The following is a 24,883-nucleotide window of genomic DNA, read 5'->3' as shown; positions in this document are numbered from 1 at the left end:
TGCTTTGGAGACATTTAGCACCCTATATCTTCATTGAAGGCTGGACTATGACTCCCAAAATGTACTTTGTCAACTGGATTTATTTGACCCTCGGGGGGCTTGATGGTGGCAATTGTTTGGTTCCAGTCCAAGGGAGACTGAGAGTTCTTCTGGCTTCCACAGGGGTCCCTCTGGTTGGGAAGCGATGAGTTTCAGCCAGGGAAGAAGGTCGATCATGCAGATCCCAGTCAGTTGACTCACAGAGAGATTTTCCTTCTTTGCTCTGGAGCAGTGGGCAGTGTCTGGTTGCTTGTGATGCAGATCTTCTCTCTCCTTCTTTGAAATTAGTCCATCAAATCTGAGGTTCTGGTGTTGAGGATGTCCCTTAAATCCTGAATTTAGGGGAGTTAGGGATGTGGAGACTAGTGGCCAATGAGCAGCTAGCTCCTACAGCTAATCCACTCCTGAGGTGACCTCATCTGGCGGGACATGTCACCTTTAGCTACCAAGAACCCTCTATTCTGCCACTCCTAAGATGCAAGAGTGACACAAGATTCATTTTGGGGGAGAGAAGGCACATTGTATGACAGCAATCTCAACATATCAAGGCGGTAACACAATGGAGCTAGCAGCCCTGGTCAACCAGGGCTTAAGTCCTATGTTATCCTACGGACCGGCCTGAACTTATAGTGTACCTTAATGGAAAGAAAGCCCTAGAGACATATAAGCTCATGCCCTTCTGGGCTTCAGAGACATTCTTTAGGGGTGTCTGACTTATATGTCCTTTAGGTGGCAGAACCTTTTGCTGCAGCCCTGAGGACCCCTTTAACAATTATTCCCTGGGTACCATTTACTGGGGGCTTACAAAGAGGTGAGGTTTTGCCAATCACTATTTCACTATGTCAACTTGACAATTTAGAGAGAAAACCCATATACTGGGGCCTGGTTAGCAGGTTTCAGTGCACTAGAGTTGAAAAGCCAGCATCAAGGGGTTCAAATGGGGGCAAACAGTGAGGGCATCTGCAAAGAGTCTAATGTTCTTACAAAGTATTGCACAGATACTTTAAACATTGTTTATAAGATACGTCTATCTGCTCTGTGCCAAGCTGTCAGAGGGATGAGTACAGGCTAATTTGGGGTTTGTGTTGCCTTACCCTGATAAGGATTGTGGTTGCTTCTTGACCAGGTCTCACACCCCAGTCAACCAGTAACCCAATTTCTAACATGCATCAATTTCTAGATGTATGTTTGGGGGAAATACATTATTTATAATGTTGTATCATCCATTTACTCATTGGGTCCTACTCAGTAACAGCTACCTACAGCAGCATGTGCTCAATTTAAAAATAAACTCTCACTAGATAGTCACACATTTGTGGTGGGTGTTTTACAGTGTCTCAGAATACTGTTGCTTCAGGTATGTCTCAATAAGAGATATATCACAATGAATATTCTGGGTTTTCGTTAAATGAACGTGACATGAGATCTTATAGGTGGCAAAGTGGGGTTCTCCATAGTTTCCTCTCACTTAGGTTTGATGTGCTTTAGTCTTCCCTGAATGTGACAGCAACTTCAATATAAGACATTCAGATGTGCTGTTCACCTCTTCTAGGAGGCGGGCAGGACATTGTGAATTGATTAGCGTCCATTGATTCTGATTTAGCACGATCGATTATACCCCCATGTTAATGATGGAATCCCCTCTCATGGTTATTCTGCTGCATATTTTGTGCCCACACAAGTCACATTGCATAACACAAGAGTATAAGACCCCTTCTGTGAAACCAAGGTACACTGGTAGTGCAAACAACTTATGCCCTGGGACACTTTGTATACTAACGCCCCAGATTTGTGGACTTTAGGAAGCACAAATTTCACATGGTCAACAAATTGACATTTTAAGTGAATCATCATTAATCACATGCTAGTTAGTTTATCTTTTGCTGTCCCTGATATTTTATTTGCCGACAAAGACCAATGAAACAAATCTCCGTTGATTGGAATAAAAATGTCACCTGAGAGAGAAAATGATTAAGCATAGCAGCAATAGAAAAAAATATCTAAAATAAAATGGAGTAACACTTAAGTTATCCTGTCATAATTCCACTGAAGTAAGCCGCATGTATGCCTTCTCTTACCAATATTATTACTGATCCTGGAACTCCTATTGTCCTATTGCAAAAGAGTGGATGGGATCAATATGATAGATATCTTAAGAGAGATTGAAAACTCTGCTTACTCATTCAATTTTCCAATATATCTGTTATCCTGAAACTGCTGCTATAGCTATTTATTTACGAATATAATGAGGCATGCTGCGATCTATCTGGTCTGTCTTTGAATTACTCAAATGCAGATTTCTGTACTCTGGCATTCATTCAGTCACTTGGAACAGCACACTTCAACAGCTTTAAAATTACACTACATTTGAATCAGTTTTAAAATGGCTAATACACAAAGAGCTTGGTTTAGATCTTGACAGATGGAATACTCCATCACAAATGTAATGGATCTCCTGTCTGCTATATTATGATTTCCACAGGATATAATTGGATCGTAATAGAGTGTTCGAGATATCCATCACTTTGTGACAATGTATTTCCATCCACCAAGATATAAATCAGGCCTAAAGTGCTCAAAACACACTGAAAATATAATTAAGGAATTTCTTGAAATGTAGCCAGGTTTTAGATAAAAAGCTTAAAGCAGGAGAATAACTTAAAATTTGGGGGACATGGTGTCAGGAAAAGGTCAAGTCAGAGAAAGCTCTGAAAGTGGATGAGATTAATCCTGGGCTAGCCATTTTACAGCAATGTCCAGTAAGTGGTCATTAAGGGATATTCTAACACTGCTTGTTCTGTCAAATTGATGGAAAATGGAAGGCTTGCTTACAGAATCGGTTCTTTTGGGTGGAAATGTGAAGATCTAAAAAAACAGAATACATTGCTCATTTTTCTACAACATTTGATTCCAACTACTTTTACTTCATTGGACCCACATATGTATTAACTATGGTTTCTATATTATGATAATGTGCCTGTTAGAAACGGGGTCTTTCGTTTGCAGTTAGGTTACCCCCTGTCCAAGCAAGGACCCTCACTCTAGTTAGGGTAAAGGAGAATCACCCTCAGATAACCCCGTTCACCCCCTTGGTTGCTTTACACGAGCAGGCAGGCTTAACTTCAGAAGCAATGTGTAATTTCTTTGTATCAACACACACAGCAATATAGTGAAAACACTACAAAATGGACACCTCACCAGTTTAGAAAAATAGGACATATTTATCTAAATCAAACAAGAACAAACAAAAAATCCAACATACACAAGTCAAGTTATGAATTTTCAAAAGAGTAAGAGTCATAGTCCCTCATTATGACATTGGTGGTAAATCCTGCTTACCGCCACACAGACGGCCACCAACTTACCGCCGGGGCGGCGGATATCCGTTCACCATATTGTGACACACACACCAATCGACAGAATTCAGCCACAGACACAAATCCGCCAGACCAAAGGTCAGTGATAAAGTGGCGGTGTCAAAACCTACACCGTTTCGCCAACAGAACAATGCCCACCACATTATGACCCACAAATCACCATGGCGGACATTCAACGGTGGTAAACCATTGGCGGTACACACTGCCGCGCTCACAATGGATACCCACAGACAAAACAACACCAAATTGGACAATTCAAACAACACACACCTGGCACCCACACAACCACACCACTGAAAAACACACCCACATTACCCACAACCCGTTACGATTACAATTCATTGGCACAAGACTGACACCAAGACCACTGACACAACTACATTCACACACCAAATACACCCATACATCCCTCACGCTCCCCACTTCACACACCCCAACACATTACTCAACACACCATCACCAACACACATCACATAACACCCATATCACCACAAAGCCACCCTCATTCACTGAGGAGTTAAGGGTCATGGTGGAGGAAATTGTCAGGGTAGAGCCACAGCTATTTGAAGGACAGGTATATAGCAAATATCAATAGCCAGGAAGATGGAGCTATGGCGGAGAATCGTGGACAGGGACAGCGACATGGGACAGCACCCCAGAATAAGGGACAACATCAGGAAGAGGTGGAACAACCTATTGGGGAAGGTGCGTACCACAGCAGCAGGACACCAGCTCGCTATCCAGAGGAATGGCAGTGGACCCCCACCTCCTCCTCCACAACTCACAGCATGGAAGAAGCAAGTCTTGGTAATACTGCAACCTGAAGGTCTGGTCAGAGTCGGAGGAGGACTGGACTCTGGTAAGTCAACTTTCAACAATAATCACCCCCATACCTGCATGCCATCACATACCCTCACCCTCACTCCCATCACTCCACTACATCCCATACACCCCACCATCACATCTCACTAATCCCAATGCCAAGCCCTGCAAGCTGTAACAATGCATGGGCACCCCTCACAGCCCTGCATGGACACTCATCACTGAAGCATGCATTGCATAGAGAACTAACAATCCCACAATACACCTACATACACAAGTAAAAGCTGGCAAGGCAACACTAACCATCGAGGGAAAGCCAGGGATGTACAATATGGCATATACATTAACCATAACACATAATTTACATCCCCACAGGTACCCCAGCCAAAGTCACTGGAGAGGAGGTGCCAGCACTATCCAGTCCCCCAACAGAAGAGGCCCACAGTGATGACAGTAACTCTTGACTTCAGGATCTGGATGATCTACCTGGCCCACTGAACAGCCGGTCACCCAAGCCCAGTCACAGACCACCACAGAGCCTCCCCCTTCAGGAAAAAAAACCACCACAGCTCCCACTCACCATACCCAAACCTCTGTCCCCAGGACACATTAATCAGCAGTATTCCCAACTGTACACGGACCCCAGGCTGCACCTCACACCCAAGTCAATCCGGGACCTGGGGTCAGTGGCAGTGGCACACAGCTCAGAGGACAGAGGCACAGCCCACCAGGAACACTGGGAGGACCACTGTGCTCCAGAGGGAAAGACAGGGCCATGGAACCGACTCTCCAGGAGGAACTATCCGAGATCCTGGGAGCCTGTCAACACTCCCAGGACATGATGGGCCAGATCCTGGACAACATGCAGGAGAACAGGCGGTTGCAGGAGAGACAGTACCAGGGCATCAGGGAGGATTTGTAGGTCAGCAACAACACCCTGATCTCCATAGCAGGGGTGCTGGCAGACATAGTCAACATTATGAGGGAGGTAGTCTCACACCAGTGAGCCCCTGCCTCTAGCCAGTCATCTGAACAGCCTTCCACTTCTGCTGCTGCTAGTGGCCAGGAGGTCCCACCACAGGACTCACAGGCCACCAGCACCTCTCTCCCTGCAGAAGGTGAACCACCCCACAAACGTTTCATGTGATCCATACAGAAGCCAGGGGGACTTGCCAAGACCCCCGCCAGGACATGAGACTCTCCTGATTGCCCCCCTTGTGTACCACACAGTCACCCTGTCCACCTTGAACTGCTATTGCTCCCCTTCTTATGTCCCCTTGGACAATGCACCTGTGCTACAAACATACTGGAATGATACCCTGGACTTTCCTCCATCATCACTCCATCCCATTGCACTTCCCCCCTTTATGTTAGCACTTCAATAAACACCCTTCGATAAAAATCGATTTCAAGTATGTCATGTATTGCAAATATGTATTGATTGAAACAGGTACAACCAGTGCAAAAGAACTGTACCTAGAATGAGCATAGAATTAATGACCTGTAGCTGTCTCTTGTGATCACACCAGGAGTATTTGTCAAATCTCCAACATCTGCAAAATGAATGGCCAGAGGCAACAGTAAGTGGGAATAGAAGTGAGAAATACCAGCATGTCAATGCCACACAGAATACAACCAAAGTCATTGAAATGTAAAGTTACACTATCTCACCTGTGTGTCATTGGAAGGACTGATGGATTACAGTTGTTCTGTTTTCCTCATCCTCTACCTCCTCATCCTCACTGTCCTCAGGGTCAACTGCTGCCACAAGGGCATCTCCAGTCTCCTCCTCCTGCAGAAAAGGGACATGACGTCTAAGGGCCAGGTTGTGCAACATGCAGCATTCCACTACTATCTGGCAGAGCTTCTTAGGTGAGTAGCACAGGGATCCACCTGTTAGATGGAGGCACCGGAACCTGGCCTTCAGGAGACCAAAGGTTATCTCAATTATCCTTCTGGTTCGCCCATGTGCCTCGCTGTAACATTCTTCTGTCCTTGCCCTGGCATTCCTCACAGGGGTCAGCAGCCATGATAGGTTTGGTTAACCAGAGTCACCTGCCAATATTGAGGAACAATATTTAGCCGCACATTATCCTATATGGCCAACACCATACCCATACACCAACATATAATGTGTGGGAACCAGGGCTTACCTATAGTTGGGCCATCACATTTGGGATGCTGCTATTCCTCAAGACAAAGGCATCATGCACCGATCCGGGGTACTTAGCATTGACGTGGGAGATGCACACCATCTGCACATTCATAGAGTGGAAACTCTTACAATTCCTGAACACCTGTTCATTTTTGGGGGGGATGCAATATGTGTTCCGTCAATCGCCCCAATTATGTTGGAGACATGTCCCATTACATAAAACTCAGACAGGTTGAGGGGAATGCAATGTAGCTGTACATGTTTTTGATCAGGGCAGACAATACTCTTGTCAGCACTATTGAGAACATTGGCTGTGATATTCCTGCTGCCAAGTCCACTGTCACTTGGAAAGAACCAGTTGCAGGAAATGGAGCACTGATAGAACTTGCACAAGAGGGGGGTTCCCAGTGGGATGACGGATAGCCGATATCAATTGAGCACACAGCTCTGTGATTGTGGCCCTGTTCAATCTATAGGTGAGTATTATGTGCCTGTCCTCCAGTGTAGCCAAGTCCAACAAGGGTCTGTACACAGGGGTATGTCTCCATCTCCTATTCATTCACAGCGGTAGGAATCTAAGGGACAAAAGAGTGAGGAGGCTGTCACAAACTGAACAATGGAGCCACAACAGTAGTTTGCAATCTGTAAACATTTAATGGGACAGTGTGATTTTTCCAGTATGTGCCTATTTCTCCTGTGACACAGCGTTATTCCATAGCACTGCCCCCCCAAATATGGCATCCGCCTGTCCTGTGTGGAGGGACAGGCAGAAGTGAGGTAATGCTGCTGACGTGCGCCATGTTGGGACGGGGTCGGGAACCGCTGTGCAATTCCTCGTTGGTTAATACTGGACCCTATGAGGTACAGTGGCAAATGGTGATCTACTCCGGCTGTGATAGTATGCACTGCCGAAGACATGACCGCCATTTTCTATCTGATTCTTTACTTGTTTCCTGACCTTCCAGAGAAGGGGACCTGCATTGCATGTGCTGCTGTGACCTGTGTCTGGAACCTACCATGACCCGTGTGACCGGGAAAAGGACTGAGGCCTCCACTTCTGAGGAGTTGGAGAGACTGGTCGATGAGGTCCTACCCCAGTATGGACTGCTGTAGGGGCCTCCAGACGAACAGGGGAGTACACTGTGGGCACGTTGCATGTGGCATGCATGTATGGAGGTGTGTGGGAAGGCATTGTGTAAGGGGGAGGGATGTCCTCCTGGCTGGGAACACATTGAGTGCTGGGCTATGTGCCAATAGTGCTGGAAACGGGTATGATGGGCCATTTTTATAACCGGCTGGACTGTTTGTCTAATGGTGTTCTCCTATCTGTATTGCCTCTGCAGGTCAGTGCCCATCAAAAGAAGGGTATATGGTGTGCCATCACCAAGGAGGTGTGGACCCTGAGGGTCTCTGGCAGGCAGAGCAACCACAGTCTGAAAGAGTAGGAGGACCTGAGATGCTGGGCCCTGAAGACTGCGGAGGCCCAGCTGGGGAATGCCTCCCAATGAGGAAGGGGTGCTCATCGAACCCTGACCCCCTTGAGTCCCGCATACTGGTGGTGGCCTATCCAGAGCTGGATTGGCCTTGAGGGCAATATAGCAGCCACAAGGGGGTGAGTACAGTGCCCATCATTGAAGGAAACGGCAGGAGGGGTGGTATCTGGATGGTGGGTGGGTGTTAGTGTGTGCCCCTATTCCAGGCCAGACATAGCAGCATAGGTCCGCTGGTGGCTAAGGGTCTGAAGGGGAAATACTGCCTACCTAGCTTGTTAGCATTCACTGCTGGTCAGGGCTGTGTGGGCCCCAGGTGTGCTGCAGTTGGCGGTGTGTGCTCCTCCTCATGCCTTGGTGGCTAGCAAAATCACTGGTAGTGCAATGCAAAGTGCATAGGCCTGTACCCTGTGTGTCAGTGTGCTGTGTACACCAACGGTGGTGTTGGTGCAGTCATTGACCCAGTGCATCCTTTGTCTTCGTCTATCTCCCCCTTTCTTGTTTTGTCATCCTGTCCTTATGTGCATTAGAATCATCTGGTGAAGGAGCAGAGGCACCGGCTACAGAGGGAGCTGCATCCCACAGGACCCAGGAGGCAGAGTCCACCGACACTGAGGGCACCAGTGGGACGGAGGGCCAGGGAAGCACCAGGGTGGAGACTGGAGGGGACAATATAGACTCAAATACCTCCTCCGATGGGAGCTCCCTGGGGGTGGCGAACACCTCTGTGACCACCCTAGCTACAGGTACAGCCACCACCCCCGTACCAGCACCGCCCTCCCTGCAGCTCGTCAGCTAGTTGCCCGTGCCTACTCACCTAGGAGGGTGGGCATCTCCTTCGCCCCAGGTACCTCAGGGCCTGCCCAGTGAGCCCTGCTGCCCTGAGTGAGGTGGCTATTGACCTCCTGAGATCCATATCTGTAGAGCAATCAACCATTGTGAATGCCATCCAGGGGCTGGCAGCCCAGATGCAACAATCTAATGCATTCCTGGAGGGCATTCACAGTGGATTTAGTGGCCCAACAGAGATTGATCCAGGCTCTGGCCTCCTCTCAGATGACAGCCATTGTCTCTGTTTCAGCCGTTCCCCCTCCAACTATCACTTCCCAGTCCCATTCTCCTCAACCCCAGCTCATCCCAAGCACACAGCCAGACGGGCATGCACACAGGACAACACCCAAAAGTGTCACAGGGAAACACAAGCACTATACTTCATCCCACAGGCACTCACACAAACACAATTCAGTTACAGACACAACAACATCCACTATTTCCAATGTCTCCCCCTCCTCCTCCACCTCCCACCCAGTTACGTCCACACTCACAGCTGGATGCACTACACCATCATCCACTACCTGCATCATCACCTCACCAAGCAGAACATACACCTCACTGGCAGACACCTCTACATCACCCAAGCACACGTCCCCTGTGTCCTCTCCCACCATGTCTGTCTCCCCTCCTAAAGTACACAAACACAAGCATTCAGACACCCAACAGCCATCCACCTCACAACAGCATACAACCTTTGCACTTGCACCCAAATCCAGCAAACACCTCCAACAACCACTCCCTCATCCTCCACTCCAAAAGGGGAAGGAGCCTGCACCAGCCAGCAGAAAGGGGAAGGAGCCTGCACTAGCCAGCAAAAAGGGGAAGGAGCCTGCACCAGCCAGAAGAAGGGGGAAGAAGCCTGCACCAGCCAGCAGAAAGGGGAAGGAGCCTGGACCAGCCAGCAGAAAGGGGAAGGAGCCTGCAACAGCCACAAAAAAGGCCAAGGAGCCTGCACCAGCAGCTGTTACAGAGCCCTCATCGCCAGCCGTGGTTGTGCAGCTATCAGTGAGTGCAGGGGGTGAACAGGAGCATCCCACTACCACCACAGTGCAGCCATCGTAGATTGCAGGGGCTAAGCAGGAGCCTCCCACTACCACCAACACTACAGTGCAGCCATCGGATGGTGCAGGGGCTGAGCAGGAGCCTCCCACTACCTCCACCACCACAGTGCATACATCGGAGGGTGGAGGGGCTGAGCAGGTCCCTCCCACAACCACCACCACCACAGTGTAGCCGTCACCACCAGCGGACGCCATATGATCCAGCCTCCATGGGCTGCTCTGCGGCCTGTCTCTTCCAGAACCAGTGGGCAAATCACCCACTCCAGAGACTGTGGCCTTGCACTCCCCAGGACCAAGCACAGGGCATGTGCCCCCTCCAGAACCAGAGGGCAAGTCATCCACTCCAGGGACTGTGGCCTTGCACTCCTCAGGATCAAGCACAGGGCATGTTGCCCCCTCCAGAACCAGTGGGCAAGTCACCCAATTGAGAGACTGTGGCTTTGCACTCCCCAGGATCAAGCACGGCACATGTTGCCCCCTTCAGAACCAGTGGGCAAATCACCCACTCCAGAGACTGTGGCCTTGCACTCCCCAGGACCAAGCACAGGGCATGTGCCCCCTCCAGAACCAGAGGGCAATTCATCCACTCCAGGGACTGTGGCCTTGCACTCCCCAGGATCAAGCACAGGGCTTGTTTCCCCCTCCAGAACCAGTGGGCAAGTCATCAACTCCAGGGACTGTGGCCTTGCACTCTCCAGGATCAAGCACAGGGCATGTTGCCCCCTCCAGAACCAGTAGGCAAGTCACACACTCCAGGGACTGTGGCCTTGCACTCCCCAGGATCAAGCACATGGCATGTTGCCCCCTCCAGAACCAGTGGCAAGTCACCCACATGAGAGACCGTGGCCTTGCACTCCCCAGGATCAAGCACAGGGCATGTTGCCCCCTCCAGAACCAGTGGGCAAGTCACCCACTTGAGAGACTGTGGCCTTGCACTCCCCAGGATCAGGCACAGGGCATGTTGCCCCCTCCAGAACCAGTGGTCTTGTTTCCGCATCCGACTGAGCTGCCCCCCTCCCCCTGAGATGCCTGCCTATTTGCCAACTGATGACCCTGCAGTGTTCTCTCCGTATTGGTGCAGGAAATGAGTGGGGTCTTGGACTTTGCACTGTGGCCATGTGGCCCCTGTGAACTGAGGACTGGGCAGTGTCCCTTTTTTGTACATTTCTACATATCTGTTGCATTGCCAAATCAAATTATTAATTTTGTGTTGATCTTATTACAATCACTTTTGTCAATTATTGTTGTCCTTGCATTATTCAGCCGATTTAAGGGGATAAATTGTTTTTGTAGTGCAGCTGGTTGTGTGTATGGTGTGTGTATAGGGTGTGTGTGGTGCATGTCACTCTTGTTTTCCTCCCCCCTTCTCTTGTGTACTAGGCGTCTGTACTCACCGTCATCGTCTTCATGTGCATTGGTGTTCATGTGGAGCATAACGTAGAAGATCATCGGGAAGACTTGCAGTTCTGCTTCTGTGGCATCGTGGTTCTTCCCTGTGTCTTCATTGTTGAGTCCTTTCACTTCTGTGATGTGTTTCCGCCAGGATTTTGAGGGTGTTGGTACCTCCCCTGAAAAGGTGGTGGATTTCCATGTCATAATATGGTGGATGGAACTTTGTCTTCTGCCTGGCTGTAGGCGGCTACCGCTGCAGTGACTCTTGTTTCCGCCCTGGTGGTCGGTGTGGTACATTGGCTGTGTTTCGGAGATTTTACCGCCATGGTCATAATTTGGCGGTACTTACCCCCAGCCTGATGGCGGTATGACCACCACTTTATCACCGACCGCCAGAGTCGTAACGAGGGCCTTTATCATTAGAAAACAATGAGAATGCTGTTCTTACACAATGTACCTGGTAAGCATAAAAAATAAAAGCTGCACAGGTGACTGTGTGTCAAAAAAGTCAGTGATGCGTCGATTCCTTACTCGCAAGTGAGGCCGTGCATCGTTACCTTTTCAGCTCAGGTCTCAATGAGCCTTTTTTCTCCCTCGCAAGAGAACAATACATATCTTTCAAGTCAGGCCTCTTGGATCCTTGCAGAGTTCGGTTGCCTTGAACACCCTGGGACGATGCGTGGAAAATCCAGTTGCACGGTGTTAGAAAACTGTGATTGTGAGAAAGTAGCCTCTTTCTAGCATGGTTACCCCCACTTTTCACCTATTTGTGAGTGTGTGCCAGTGTGTTTTTACTCTGTCACTGGGATCCTGCTAGCTAGGATCCTAGTGCTCATAAATAAAAACCTCTATGTCATTGTGTTTTGCCTGTCTCACTCAGATCCTGCTAGCCAGGACCCCAGTGCTCATAGTTTGTGGCCCAATGTGTGTATTGTCAGTAGTGCTTGACTGTGTCACTGAGGCTCTGCTAACCAGAACCTCAGTGCTTATGCTCTCCCTGCTTTTAAATTTGTCATTATAGGCTAGTGACTTAATTTAACAATTTCAATTGACACACTGGACCCCCCTTATAAATCCCCAGTATATGGTACCTGGGTACCCAGGGAATTGGCGTTCCAGGAGATCCTTATGGGCTGCAGCACTTCTTTTGCCTCCCATAAGGAGCTCAGATAAACCCTTCAACAGGACTGCCACTGCAGCCTGTGTGAAATAGTGCACATACTATTTCACAGCCATTTTCACTGCACTTAAGTAACTTGTAAGTCACCTATGTGTCTAACCTTCACTTGCTGAAAGTTAGGTGCAAAGTTACTAAGTGTGAGGGCACCCTTGCACTAGCAACGGTGCCCTCACATAGTTCAGGGCCCTTTCCCAGTGTGGGACACAATTACACACGTACACTACATATAGGTCAATACCTATATGTAGCTTCACAATGGTAATTCCGAATCTGGGCATGTAACATGTCTAAGATCATGGAATTCTCTCCCCATTCCAAATCTGTTATTGGGGAGCCAATTCCATGCATCCTGGGGGTTCCACTATGTACCCCCAGTACTGCCAAACCAGTTCTCTGAGGCTTGCACTGCAGCTACAGCTGCTGCCCCCTCATAGGCAGGGTTTTGCCATCCTGGGGTCTGAGCAGCTCAGTCCCAAGATGGTAGAACAAGGCATTTCCTTTGGGAGCAGGGTGTTACACCCTCTCCCTTTGGAAATAGGTGTTAAAGGCTGGGGAGGGGTAGCCTCCCACAGCCTCTGGAAATGCTTTGAAGGGCACAGATGGTGCCCTCCTTGTATAAGCCAGTCTACACCAGTTCAGGGACCCCTTGTCCACTGCTCTGGTGCGCAACTGGACAAAGGAAAGGGGAGTGACCACTCCCCTGTCCATCACCACCCTAGCGGTGGTGCCCAGAGCTCCTCCAGTGTGTTCTAGACTTCAGCCATCTTGCTTTGCAAGGTGTGGGGGCACTCTGGAGGGCTCTGAGTGGCCAGTGCCAGCAGGTGATGTCAGAGACCCCTCTTGATAGGTCCTCCTGTGATAAGGTAGCCAATCCCCTTTCATGGCTATTTAGGGTCTCTCCTGTGGGTTCACTTCAGATTCTGATTGCCAGTGTCCTTCAGGAATCCTCTACAACTACTACTTCATCCTCTGACCTCAGATCAACCGCAGCCTGCTCCAGGAACCACTGTAACAACAACAAGGTATCCAGAAGGGACACTTTTCCTCTGCAACTTCAGCTCCAGCCACAGCTGCAACAGTTTCCAGGGTGTTCACACTCAGAGGACTCCCTGTCTTCATCCTGCATCAGAAGGACTGTAGAACTTTCCCGTGGGTGACGGAATCACTCCACTGCTCACGCAGGCACCATCCAAGACGACGACTGGTACCCTTGGACTCCTCTCACAGCGACAAGCATTCTCCTAAGGATATAGAGGGTAGACCCCATTGACATAGACTGTCCTGGGGTCCTGCTGTCGCAATTTGGAGGAGTTAAGACCTTGCCTTCCCTGAGAGTGACAGTACTCCTGTGTACTGCATCTTCTTCACTTCCCAAGGCCTCTGTGCACTACTTGCAAAATTCCTTTGTGAACAGCCTGGCCCAAGTCCCCAGCACTCCATCCTGTGATGCTCAACTCAAAGTACTGAGAGCCCCCTCTTCCTCCTCATACAGACGTTAGGCCCCCAGGTTCCACCGGGGGCCAGTCAGTGCCATTTTGACGCAAAACGCATATTTGTTGTAACCAAGGCTTGTTCGTGACTTCCAACACAAAATCACATCTGCATCCATCTTCACGACGTTGGACATCTTTTGTGTCATGAAGGAACCCACTGGCATCTTCATAGGGTGCATTCCTGCAGTCTTTGACTAACTTTGGACTCTTCTTTTGCACCCTCTTCTGGGTTGGCCAGGGGCTCCTGTCCTTACTGGAACTTCTTTTGACTTCTGGACTTGGTCCCCTTCTTTTGTAAGTCTTCAGGTCCAGGAATCCAGCAGTTGCTGTTTGCAGACTTAGTTGGTTACTGAAATAAGCCACATCAAGAGGTGTAGTGTGTCCTAAGGAAACGTGCAGTACTTTACTCCTGCTTTTGTGGGCTCTGGGGTGGGGTAATTTAGTTACCTTTACTGTATTCTTACTGTCCCAGCGACACTTGTCTAGGGGGAAATTTGTGATTCACATTCCACTTTCTTAGTATATGATTTGTGTTGCCCCTAGACCTAATTTCTCCAATTGCTTTCTATAGCATTTCCTATTGTTTGCACTATCCTATGACTATTTACTTGTCTAATTTTGATGTCTAGTGTATATATTGTGTATAATACTTACCTCCAGAAGGAGATTTTTTGTACTGTGTCATTGTGAAAAGGTAGCCTCTTTCTAGCATTGTTACCCTCACCTTTGGCCTGTTTGTGAATATATGTCAGTGTGTTTTTACTGTCTCACTGGGATCCTGCTAGCCAGGACTCCAGTACTCATAGTGAAATCCCTATTTGTCAGTGTATTTTGCCTGTCTCACTGGGATCCTGCTACCCAGGACCCTAGTGCTCACAGTTTGTGGCCTAAATGTGCATGCCTGTGTAGTGCCTAGCTGTGTCACTGAGGCTCTGCTAAACAGAACCCCAGTGCTTATGCTCTCTCTGCCTTTAAAATTGTCATTATAGGCTAGTGACCACTTTTACCAAATCTAATCAGCACACTGGAACACCCTTATAATTCCCTAGTGTATGGTACCTAGGTACCCAGGGCATTGGTGTTCCAGGAGACCCCTATGGGCTGCAAAATTTATTTTGCCACCCATAGGGAGCTCAGAGCAATCTTACACAGGACTGCCACTGCAACCTGAGTGAAATAACGCACACGTTATTTCACAGCCATTTTCACTGCACTTAAGTAACTTATAATTCACCTATATGTCTAACCTTCACTTGCTGAAGGTTAGGTGCTAAGTTACAAAGTGTGAGGGCACCCTTGCACTAGCAAAAGTACCCCCACATAGTTCAGGGCCATTTCCCCGGACTTTGTGAGTGCGGAGATGCTATTACACACGTACACTACATTTAGGTCAATGCCTATATGTAGCTTCACAATGGTAACTCCGAATATGGCCATGTAACATGGCGAAGATCATGGAATTGCCCCCCCATGCCAAATCTGCTATTGGGGTGCCAATTCCATGCATCCCCGGGGCTCCACTATGGACCCCGGGTACTGCCAAACCAGCTCTCTTGGGTTTTCTCTGCAGCTACAGCTGCTGCCACCCCACAGACAGGGTTCTGCCCTCCTCGGGTCTGGGCATCCCAGTCCCAAGATGGCAGAACAAAGAATTTCCACTGAGAGAGGGTGTTACACCCTCTCCCTTTGGAAATAGGTGTTACAGACTGGGGAGGGGTAGCCTCTCCCAGATTCTGGAAATGCTTTGAAGGGCACAGATGGTGCCCTCCTTGCATAAGCCAGTCTACACCGGTTTAGGGAAAACCGACTCCCTGCTCTGGCGCAAAAGTGGACAAAGGAAAGGGGAGTGACCACTCCCTGTCCATCACCACCACAGGGGTGGTGCCCAGAGCTACTCCAGGGTGTCCCAGACCTCTGCCACCTTGGATCCAGAGATGTGAGGGCACTCTGGAGGCCTCTGAGTGACCAGTGCCAGCAGGTGACATCAGAGACGCCTGATAGGTGCTTACCTGATAGGTGCTTACCTGACTAGGTGGCCAATCCTCCTCTTAGGGCTATTTAGGGTCTCTCTAGTGGGCTTTTCCTCAGGTAACGACTTGCAAGAATTCACCAGAGTTCCTCTGCACCTCTCTCTTTGACTTCTGCCAAGGATCAACCGCTGACTGCTTCAGGACGACTGCAAAACTGTAACAAAGTAGCAAGAAGACTACCAGCGACATTGTAGCGCCTAATCCTGCCGGCTTTCTCAACTGTTTCCTGGTGGTGCATGCTTTGGGGGCTGCCTGCCTTCATCCTGCACTGGAAGCCACGAAGAAATCTCCTGTGGGTTGACGGAGTCTTCCCCCTGCTCCACCAGGCACCAAACTTCAGCATCACCGGTATTCTAGGACCCCTCTCATCCTGACAAGCGTGGCCCCTGGAACACAGGTGGTGGATCCAGGTGACCCAGACTGTCCAGAGGTCCAACTGTCCAAATTTGGAGGAGGTAAGTTCTTGCGTCACATCTCCAGACAGTAATCCTGTGCAGCGCGTGAACTGCAGTTACAAGGGCTTCTCTGCACATTTCCAAGAAATCCTTCATGCACAGCCAATCCTACGACCCTAGCACTCTGTCCTGCGAAGCTCAGCTCCCTGAGTTGATCTCCAGTATCGTGGGACCCTCTTTTGCAGTGTTGAGATGACCGGCGTGTTCAGCCTTCTTTAACCCATGTTCAAGTGCTTCTGTGGGTGCTACCTTCTTCTGCATGGGCTCTCTATGTTGCTGAGGGCCCCCTCTGTCTCCTCTCCCAAGTGGCGACATCCTGAGCCTTCCTGGTCCTGGGCAGCTCCCTTTATCTTCAACCACAACTCTTGCAGCTTGCAAGTCTTGTCTGCAGTCTTTTGCCAAATACACAACTCTGCATCCTCCAGCACCCCGTGGGACATCTTTGTACGAAGGAGAAGTTCCTAGCACCGTTCGTTTTTGCAGAATCTTCAGCTTCTTCCATCCGGAGGCAGCCAGTTTGCACCTTCATCCGGGGTTTAGTGGGTTCCTGCCCCCCCGGACACTTTCACGACTCTTGAACATGGTCCCCTTCCTTTGCAGATTGTTAGGTCCAGAAACTCGTCTTCGGTGCTTTGCAGTCTGTTGTGGTCTTTCCAAAATCCTCTATCACTAGTTTAGTGTGTTTCTGGGGAAATAGTAGTTCTTTATTCCTACTTTCCAGGGTCTTGGGGGGGTATCTTGAACACCCTTAGGGGCATATTTATACTCCGTTTGCGCCGAATTTGCGTCGTTTTTTTCGATGCAAATTCGGCGCAAAACTAACGCCATATTTATACTTTGGCGTTAGACGCGTCTAGCGCCAAAGTATGGGCAAATAGCGTCATTTTTTGGCGTGAACGCCTTCCTTGCGTTAATGAGATGCAAGGAAGGCGTTCCCGTCTAAAAAAATGACGGCGACACAAATGCGTCGTATTTATACTCCCGGGCAAAAATCACGCCCGGGAGTGGTCGGGTCAAAAAACCCCGCATTTGCGCCACTTTTTAACGCCTGGGTCAGGGCAGGCGTTAAGGGACCTGTGGGCTCAAAATGAGCCCACAGCTGCCCTCCCATGCCCCCAGGGACCCCCCCTGCCACCCTTGCCCACCCCAGGAGGACACCCAAGGATGGAGGGACCCACCCCAGGGACATTCAGGTAAGTTCAGGTAAGTATAATTTTTTTTTTTTTTTTTTTTTTGGTTGGCATAGGGGGGCCTTATTTGTGCCCCCCTACATGCCACTATGCCCAATGACCATGCCCAGGGGACATAAGTCCCCTGGGCATGGCCATTGGGCAAGGGGGCATGACTCCTGTCTTTACTAAGACAGGAGTCATGTAAATGGCGTCTGGGCGTCGTTTAAAATGGCGCAAATCGGGTTAAGACGATTTTTTAGCGTCAACCTGACTTGCGCCATTTTTAAGACGCCCTAACGCCATTTTTCCCTACGCCGGCGCTGCCTGGTGTACGTGGTTTTTTTCCACGCACACCAGACAGCGCCGGTCTGCTTGCGCCGGCTAACGCCATTCAATAAATACGGCGCCCGCATGGCGCTTCAGAATGGCGTTAGCCGGCGCAAAATTTTTTGACGCTAAACTGCGTTAGCGCAGTTTAGCGTCAAAAAGTATAAATACGGGCCTTAGTGTTTTCTTACAGTCCCAGCGACCCTCTACACACTACACTAGCCTAGTGGTCCATTCATGGTTCCCATTCCACTTTCTCAGTATATGGTTTGTGTTGCTCCTAGGACTATTGCATCCTATTGTATTCTATAGTGTTTGCACTACTTTCTGACTGCTTTACTTACCTGAATTTGGTTTGTGTGTATATTTTGTGTATTTTACTTTCCTCCTTAGGGAGTATATCCTCTGAGACATTTTTGGCACATTGTCACTAAAATAAAGTACCTTTATTTTTAGTAACTCTGAGTATTGTCTTTCTTATGATATAGTACCTATATGATATATATATGATATAAGTGGTATAAGTAGGAGCTTTGCATGTCTCCTAGTTCAGCCTAAGCTGCTTTGCTATAGTTACCTCTATCACGCTAAGCTGCTAGAACACTACTAATCTACTAATAAGGGATAACTGGACCTGGCACAAGGTATAAGTACCATCAGGTACCCACTATAAGCCAGGCCAGCCTCCTACAGTCACCCAAATAAATTCCTTTATTTTTGATAACACTGAGTATTGTCTTTACTTGTGTATAAATACTGTGTAAATATAAGTGATATTGCATGAGCTTTGCATATCTCCTACTACATTTCACTAATAAAGGATAACTGGACCCGGTATAAGATGTAAGTACCCAAGGTAACCACTACAAACCAGTCCAGCCTCCTACAGTGATACAGGGGGTTTGCATCATTATCAGCCTCCATAAGCATGAGTTTTGCATTGTTTCTCCAGCTGCATTGCGTTGATCTCCCAGCAGCGTGTCGTTTATCAGCCGCGTCATTGACGGTGCATTGCAAATGTCATAGCATTCTGTGTGTGGATTTTTAGTTCTTGTCTGCCAGCTTTACCTCTCAAGGGCCCGGGGACTGACTAGGGCACCACTTGGCAGGGCAGGAGTCTCAGCAGGTAATGGAAGTCCTTGATGGCTTTGAGACTTCAACAACAGGAAGCAAGCTCAATTAAAAACCTTGGATATTCTTCTCAAGCAGGAATGCACAGCAAAGTCCAGTTTTTGTCCCCTTTCACAGACAGAAGCAGCAACTGCAGAAGAGCGCAACAAAGTACAGTCACAGGCAGGGACAGCACTTCTCCTCAGCTCTTCAGCTCTTCTCCTTGGCAGAGGTTCCTCTTGAATCTAGAAGCGATCTAGTTTTCAGGGGTTTGGTGTCCATTATTTATACTTCCTTCTGCCTTTGAAGTAGGAAAACTTCAAAGGAAAGTCTTTCTTGTTTGTAAGATCCTGCCTTGCCCAGGCAAGGCCCCAGACACACACCAGGGAGTTGGAGACTGCCTTGTGTGAGGGAAGGCACAGCCGTTTCAAGTGTGAGTGACCACTCCTCCCCTCCCTTCCAGCACAGATGGCTCATCATGATATGCAGGCTACACACCAGCTCCCTTTGTGTCACCATGGAGAGGTGGAAACAGCCCAACTGTCACATTGACCCAGACAGTGAATCCACAAACAGGCAGAGACACAGAATGGTTTAAGCAAGAACATGCCTACTTTCTAAAAGTGAAGTTTTAAAACACACAACCTAAAAACAAACTTTCCTAAAAGATGTATTTTTAAATTGTAAGTTCAGAGACTCTAAACTCCATATTTCTATCTGCTCCCGAAGGGAATCTGAACATTAATGCCATTTAAAGGCAATCCCAATGTTAACCTATGAGAGAGATAGCCCTTGCAATGGCGAAAAAAAAAATTGGCAGTATTTCACTGTCAGGACATGTAAAACACATAAGTTTGTGTCCCACCTTTAACATGCACTGCACTCTACCCATGGGGCTACCTAGGGCCTACCTTAGGGGGCTTTACATGTAAGAAAAGGGAAGGTTTAGGCCTGGCAAGTGGGTACATTTACCAACTCAAAATGGCAGTTTAAAACTGCACACACAGACACTGCAGTGGCAGGTCTGAGCCAAGTCTACAGGGCTACTAATGTGGGTGGCATAACTAGTGCTGCAGGCCCACTAGTAGCATATGATTTGCAGGCCCTTCGTCCCACCAGTGCACTGTTCTAGGGACTTACTAGTAAATCAAATATGTCATGGAAAACTAATTACACATACATTTTACGTAGGAACACTTGCACTTTAGCACTGGATAGCAGTGGTAAAGTGCCCGAGCATCCAAATCAGTAAAAACTGAGTCCAGCATACATCAACAACCTGGGGAACAGAGGCAAAAAGTTAGGGGAGACCACACCAAGGATGCCAAGTCTAACACGTGCCCCACACTGAAAGTGGGGAACAACTACCCAACCTCACTGAAGTTTTCCAAGGAGTTCACTAAGGCGGAAGAATCTGGACAGACCATCAACATTGGCTTGTTCTGTACCAGGGCAGTGTTCCACCGTAAAGTCCATCCTCTGTAGGGAAATGGACCACCTCAACACTTTTGGATCCTCACCCCCTCATCTCCATTAGCCATCTGAGGGGCCTGTGGTCAGTCTGAACCCAGAAGAGAGTTCCAAACAAATAGGGTTTTAGCTTCTTCAGCACCCTGACCACAGCAAAAACTTCACGCTCTATTGCACTCCACCTAAATTCCCTGGGAAGTAACCTCCTGCTAATGAAGGCTACAGGTTGTTCTAGGCCCTCTTCATTAAGCTGTGAGGGTACTGCACCTATACCATGCTCTGAGGTATCTGTTTGCACAACAAACTCTGTGGAGTAGTCAAGTGCCTTCAGCACAAATGCTGTGCACATTGCGGCTTTCAGGGCATCACAAACGGCCTGACAAGCCTCTGTCCAGATCACCTTCTTTGGTTGCTTTTTGGAAGTCAACTCATTCAAGCAGGCCACAATGGTGCCCCTGACAAACCTCCTGTAATAGCCATTGAGGCCTAAAAAGGCCCTCACCTCAGTCCGGGACTTGGGAGGCTCCCAAGCTAGAATGGTGTAAATTTCTGACTGTAAGGATGCCACCTGACCACTCCCTACCTGGTGTCCAAATACACCACAGAACCCTGCCCTGTTTGTCACTTGCTTGCCTTAATAGTGAGGCCTGCCTTTTGCAGGGCCTCCAACACAGTGCAGAGGTGCTGCAACTGTTCCACCCAAGTTTAAATGAATACTGCAATGTCACCCAGGTAGGCTGCGCTGAAGTCATGCAGCCCATTCAATACCTGGTTGACCAACCTCTGAAATGAAATGTGTCAGGGTCATTTTTCATCCCAAATGGCATCACTTTCAACTAGAATAGTCCATCTGGGGTAGCAAATGCTGACCTCTCCTTGGCCCCATCAATTACGGCAATCTGCCAAAAGCCAGACATCAAATCAAATGTGCTGAAGTATCTGGCAGCTCACATACAATCAATGAGCTCATCAGTTCAGGGGATGGGGTGCACGTCAGTTATAGTGACTAGATTGAGACCCCCAGTAGTCCACACAGAACCGGAGTTCTTTGGTGGCACCAGGAGAAGCAGTCTTTGGGACCAAGACCGCAGGGCTGGCCCAAGGACTGCTAGAAAACTCAATTACCCCTAGGGATAACATTTTAGACAACTCATCTTTGATGCTAGCCCTGACCTTATCAGTCACCCTGTAAACCTTTGGTTTGATAGGTGGACTGTCCCCATTGTCCACATCATGTGTACACAAGTGTGTGACCCCTGGGTCAAAGAGAAAAGGGAGGCAAACTGACCCAATACCTGACAACAGTTCCTCTGTTGTTCTGAGTTCAGGGAGGGGGGTAAGTTAACTCCCTCCACAAACCCATTCTTCTCTTCAGCAGACAGAAGGTCAGGAAGAGGCTCACTATCTTCCTCCACCCCATCATCTGTTGCTAAAAGCATAGACAATTCAGTCCGCTCAAAGTGTGCCTTGAGACGGTTTACATGCAGGAAACTTAAGGGGTTCCTGGGAGTCCGCAAGTCCACCAGGTAAGTGACTTTGCACTCCATTGTTTCAAATTTCCCAGTCCACTTGTCCTGTAATGCCCTAGGCTCCACTGGCGCCACCAGCCACACGTTTTGCCAAGGTTGAAACTCGAACAGAGAGGCTTTCTGGTCATACCACTGTTTCATGTGTCCTTGGCTTGCTTCCAGGTTCTTTTGTGTGAGAGCACTGAAGCGGGCAGTCTGGTTTCAGAAGGCCAGCATGTAGCTAAATACATGATGGGGAGGATTACTGGGGGCTTTCGTTAAGCCTTCCTTCACCAGACTCAAAGGTCCCCTGACAGGGTCACCATACAATAACTCAAAATGACTAAATCCAAGCCACTTTTGAGGCACCTCCCCGTAGGCGAACAGAAGGCAGGGAAAGAGGACATCCCACTTCTGCCTCAAGGGCTTTGACAGGACCATGATCATGCCTTTTAAGCTGCAATTAAATCTCTCAACCAGAAAATTGCTTTGGGGGTTGTAAGGAGGGGTGAACTAATACGTTACCCAAAACTCCTTCCAAAGAGAAGTCATATAAGTAGATATGAAGTGAGTATCCCTATCAGATAACACTTAATTGGGGAACCCCATGAGGGTGAAAACCCCTAACAACACACAACCCACAACAGTGGAGGTGATTGACCTCAGGGGAAAGGCTTCTTGGTACCGGGTGGCATGGTTCACCAAGACCAGCATAAACCCTTTGCCCATGGCTGTCTTGGGATACAGAGACCCCACAATGTCAATACCAATCCTTTCAAAGAGGGTACTAACCACTCAAAAAGGTTTGAGGGGAGCCTTGCATTTTCCTCCACTTTTGCCACTTGCCTGACAGGTTGGACAAGACCTACAACAAGCGTCTGAGTGACTGCGCATTAAGGGCCAGTAAAAGTGGGTGACAAGCCGTTCAAAGGTCTTGTCCTCCCCAAAATGTCCAGCTAAGGGCACATCATGAGCCAGGACCAGTAGGAAGACTCTGAAGCAATGGGATACCTCCAGCTCACAGGCTGACCCATGCTCAGCAACCTGAGGCTCACTATACAGGAGGCCGCCCTCCTGATAAATCCAGTGAGATCCTGGCTCCTTGACAGCCGCCTGGTCTGTAGCCTGCTGCCACAAATCCACTAGAGTAGGGCATGTCCTCTGTGCCTCACAGAATGTCTCCCTGGTGGGCCTGCCTTCCTGCTGCCACTGTGACAGCTCAGGGACCTACCCCAGCTCAGCCACCTGTTCCACTTTAGGCACAGGGCGTCACCCTCAGGCTCCGCATCCTCCTGCAACATGTGAACTTCTAGAGCTGGTTTCCTGCACCCCTTGCCCTTTCTCTTTTTGCTGGTCCTCTGGGCCACTGTTTCAGGCTCCAGAGGCTTATGACCACCCTGACTGGCTGCCATTGACCTGGTGGATACTCTTACCCACCCACTCAAACCCAAAATCTCCAAGTGTGACCTGTGATCTTCCTCCTTCCAAGGGGAATCCTCCAGTGCCAAGCAAATAATCCACAGGAATGGTAGGACTCACAGCTACCATTAAGGAACCTAAGATCCCCCCCCCCACCAAATTCAAAGGGAACCTGTGCCACTCTGCACAGGTGTTCTGACTTGTCCACTGCAACTACTTGGTGAAGTACATGGGGATCCATCTGCTCTTCAGACACCAGGTGACTCCTCACTGTAGTCACACTGCCTCCTGTGTCTTTCAGAGCCTCGATCCTCTGCCCATTAATGGTCACCCAGTACCTGTACTTTTTGGTGTTTTCAAGCACTAGGGTTCTCTGGACCATCTCACTGTCCCCTAGTGAGACAAGTGTCATGTACGCTGGCTCCAACCCACCTGAAACCAACTCCTACCCAAGCACTATACTGTCCAAACCCTGTGACTGAGCACCAGTTGGTGCCAACGTACCCTTGAGACATTTGGGATCCCCTCTCACATGACCCACTTGGTGACATGCATAACACGTACGGGGGACCCCCCTCCACAGGTTTCTCTTCGTAGAACCATGTTTTATTTTTTACTAGGGGGCTGAGAATCCTTACCTTGGGAACTAGGTTGGTACTCTTTAGAGGACTCCCCCTCGTTACCCTTATGCACCCTTTCTTCTGAGTGGGACCCTGCCCACCCTTGGATGGCCTCCCTATACCTCTTTTGGACCCTGGTGCTCTCCCAATGGTCTGCTTCTTGTGCACACTCAGTGGGATCAATCAGCTTGCTGTCAATTAGGTGCTGGCTTAACTCTGGAAAACATAAACTGTACATGTGCTCCCAAGCAATTAAATTGTAAAGCCCCTCATACGTTGTCTCCTTACTGCCCTTCACCCAACCATCCAGTGACCCACAAAAAGAATCAGCACATTCCACCCATGTTTGGGATTCCTTCTTCTTATAGGACCTAAACTTGTCCTTGTACTGCTCAGGGGTGAGACCATACCTTGTGAATTGAGTGTCCTTCCTGCTAGAGTAAGCGAGCCCCTGAGGATCTCCTTAGGATGTCACAATATCCCTCCCCTCTACCTCAAAGTGCTTCAACAGACCCGCCTCCCAATGAGCTTCAGGCACCAGATTCATATGGAGAGCAGATTCATACACCTTGAACCATAAAAATATGTCATCCTCCCTTTCAAAATCATTTACGAGGTCTTTAGGAGTGTGCACTCTGATCTCAGGCTGCACTGTGAAATTGCTACCACCATCCCCACTGGACTGGGTATTCTGATCCAGCTCCTTCAAGCTTAGCTCATGAGCCAGCAGCATCCTCTTCTCCTCTATGGCCATCCTCCTTTCATCCATCTCCCTTTGCATCCTAAACTTCTCCAACTCCAACTGGTGGGCCTTCTCTGCCTGTCTGTCCTATAACTCTTCAAGGGTCAGACCCTTGGATGACACACTGCTACCTGCTCTGGAGACTCTCTCCCTGGATATAACAGGCCCACCCACTACACCATTGTGT

This window comes from Pleurodeles waltl, chromosome 8, assembly GCF_031143425.1.
Source record: "Pleurodeles waltl isolate 20211129_DDA chromosome 8, aPleWal1.hap1.20221129, whole genome shotgun sequence".
In the NCBI taxonomy this organism is placed as follows: domain Eukaryota; kingdom Metazoa; phylum Chordata; class Amphibia; order Caudata; family Salamandridae; genus Pleurodeles; species Pleurodeles waltl.
This window is presented reverse-complemented; position numbering follows the sequence as displayed.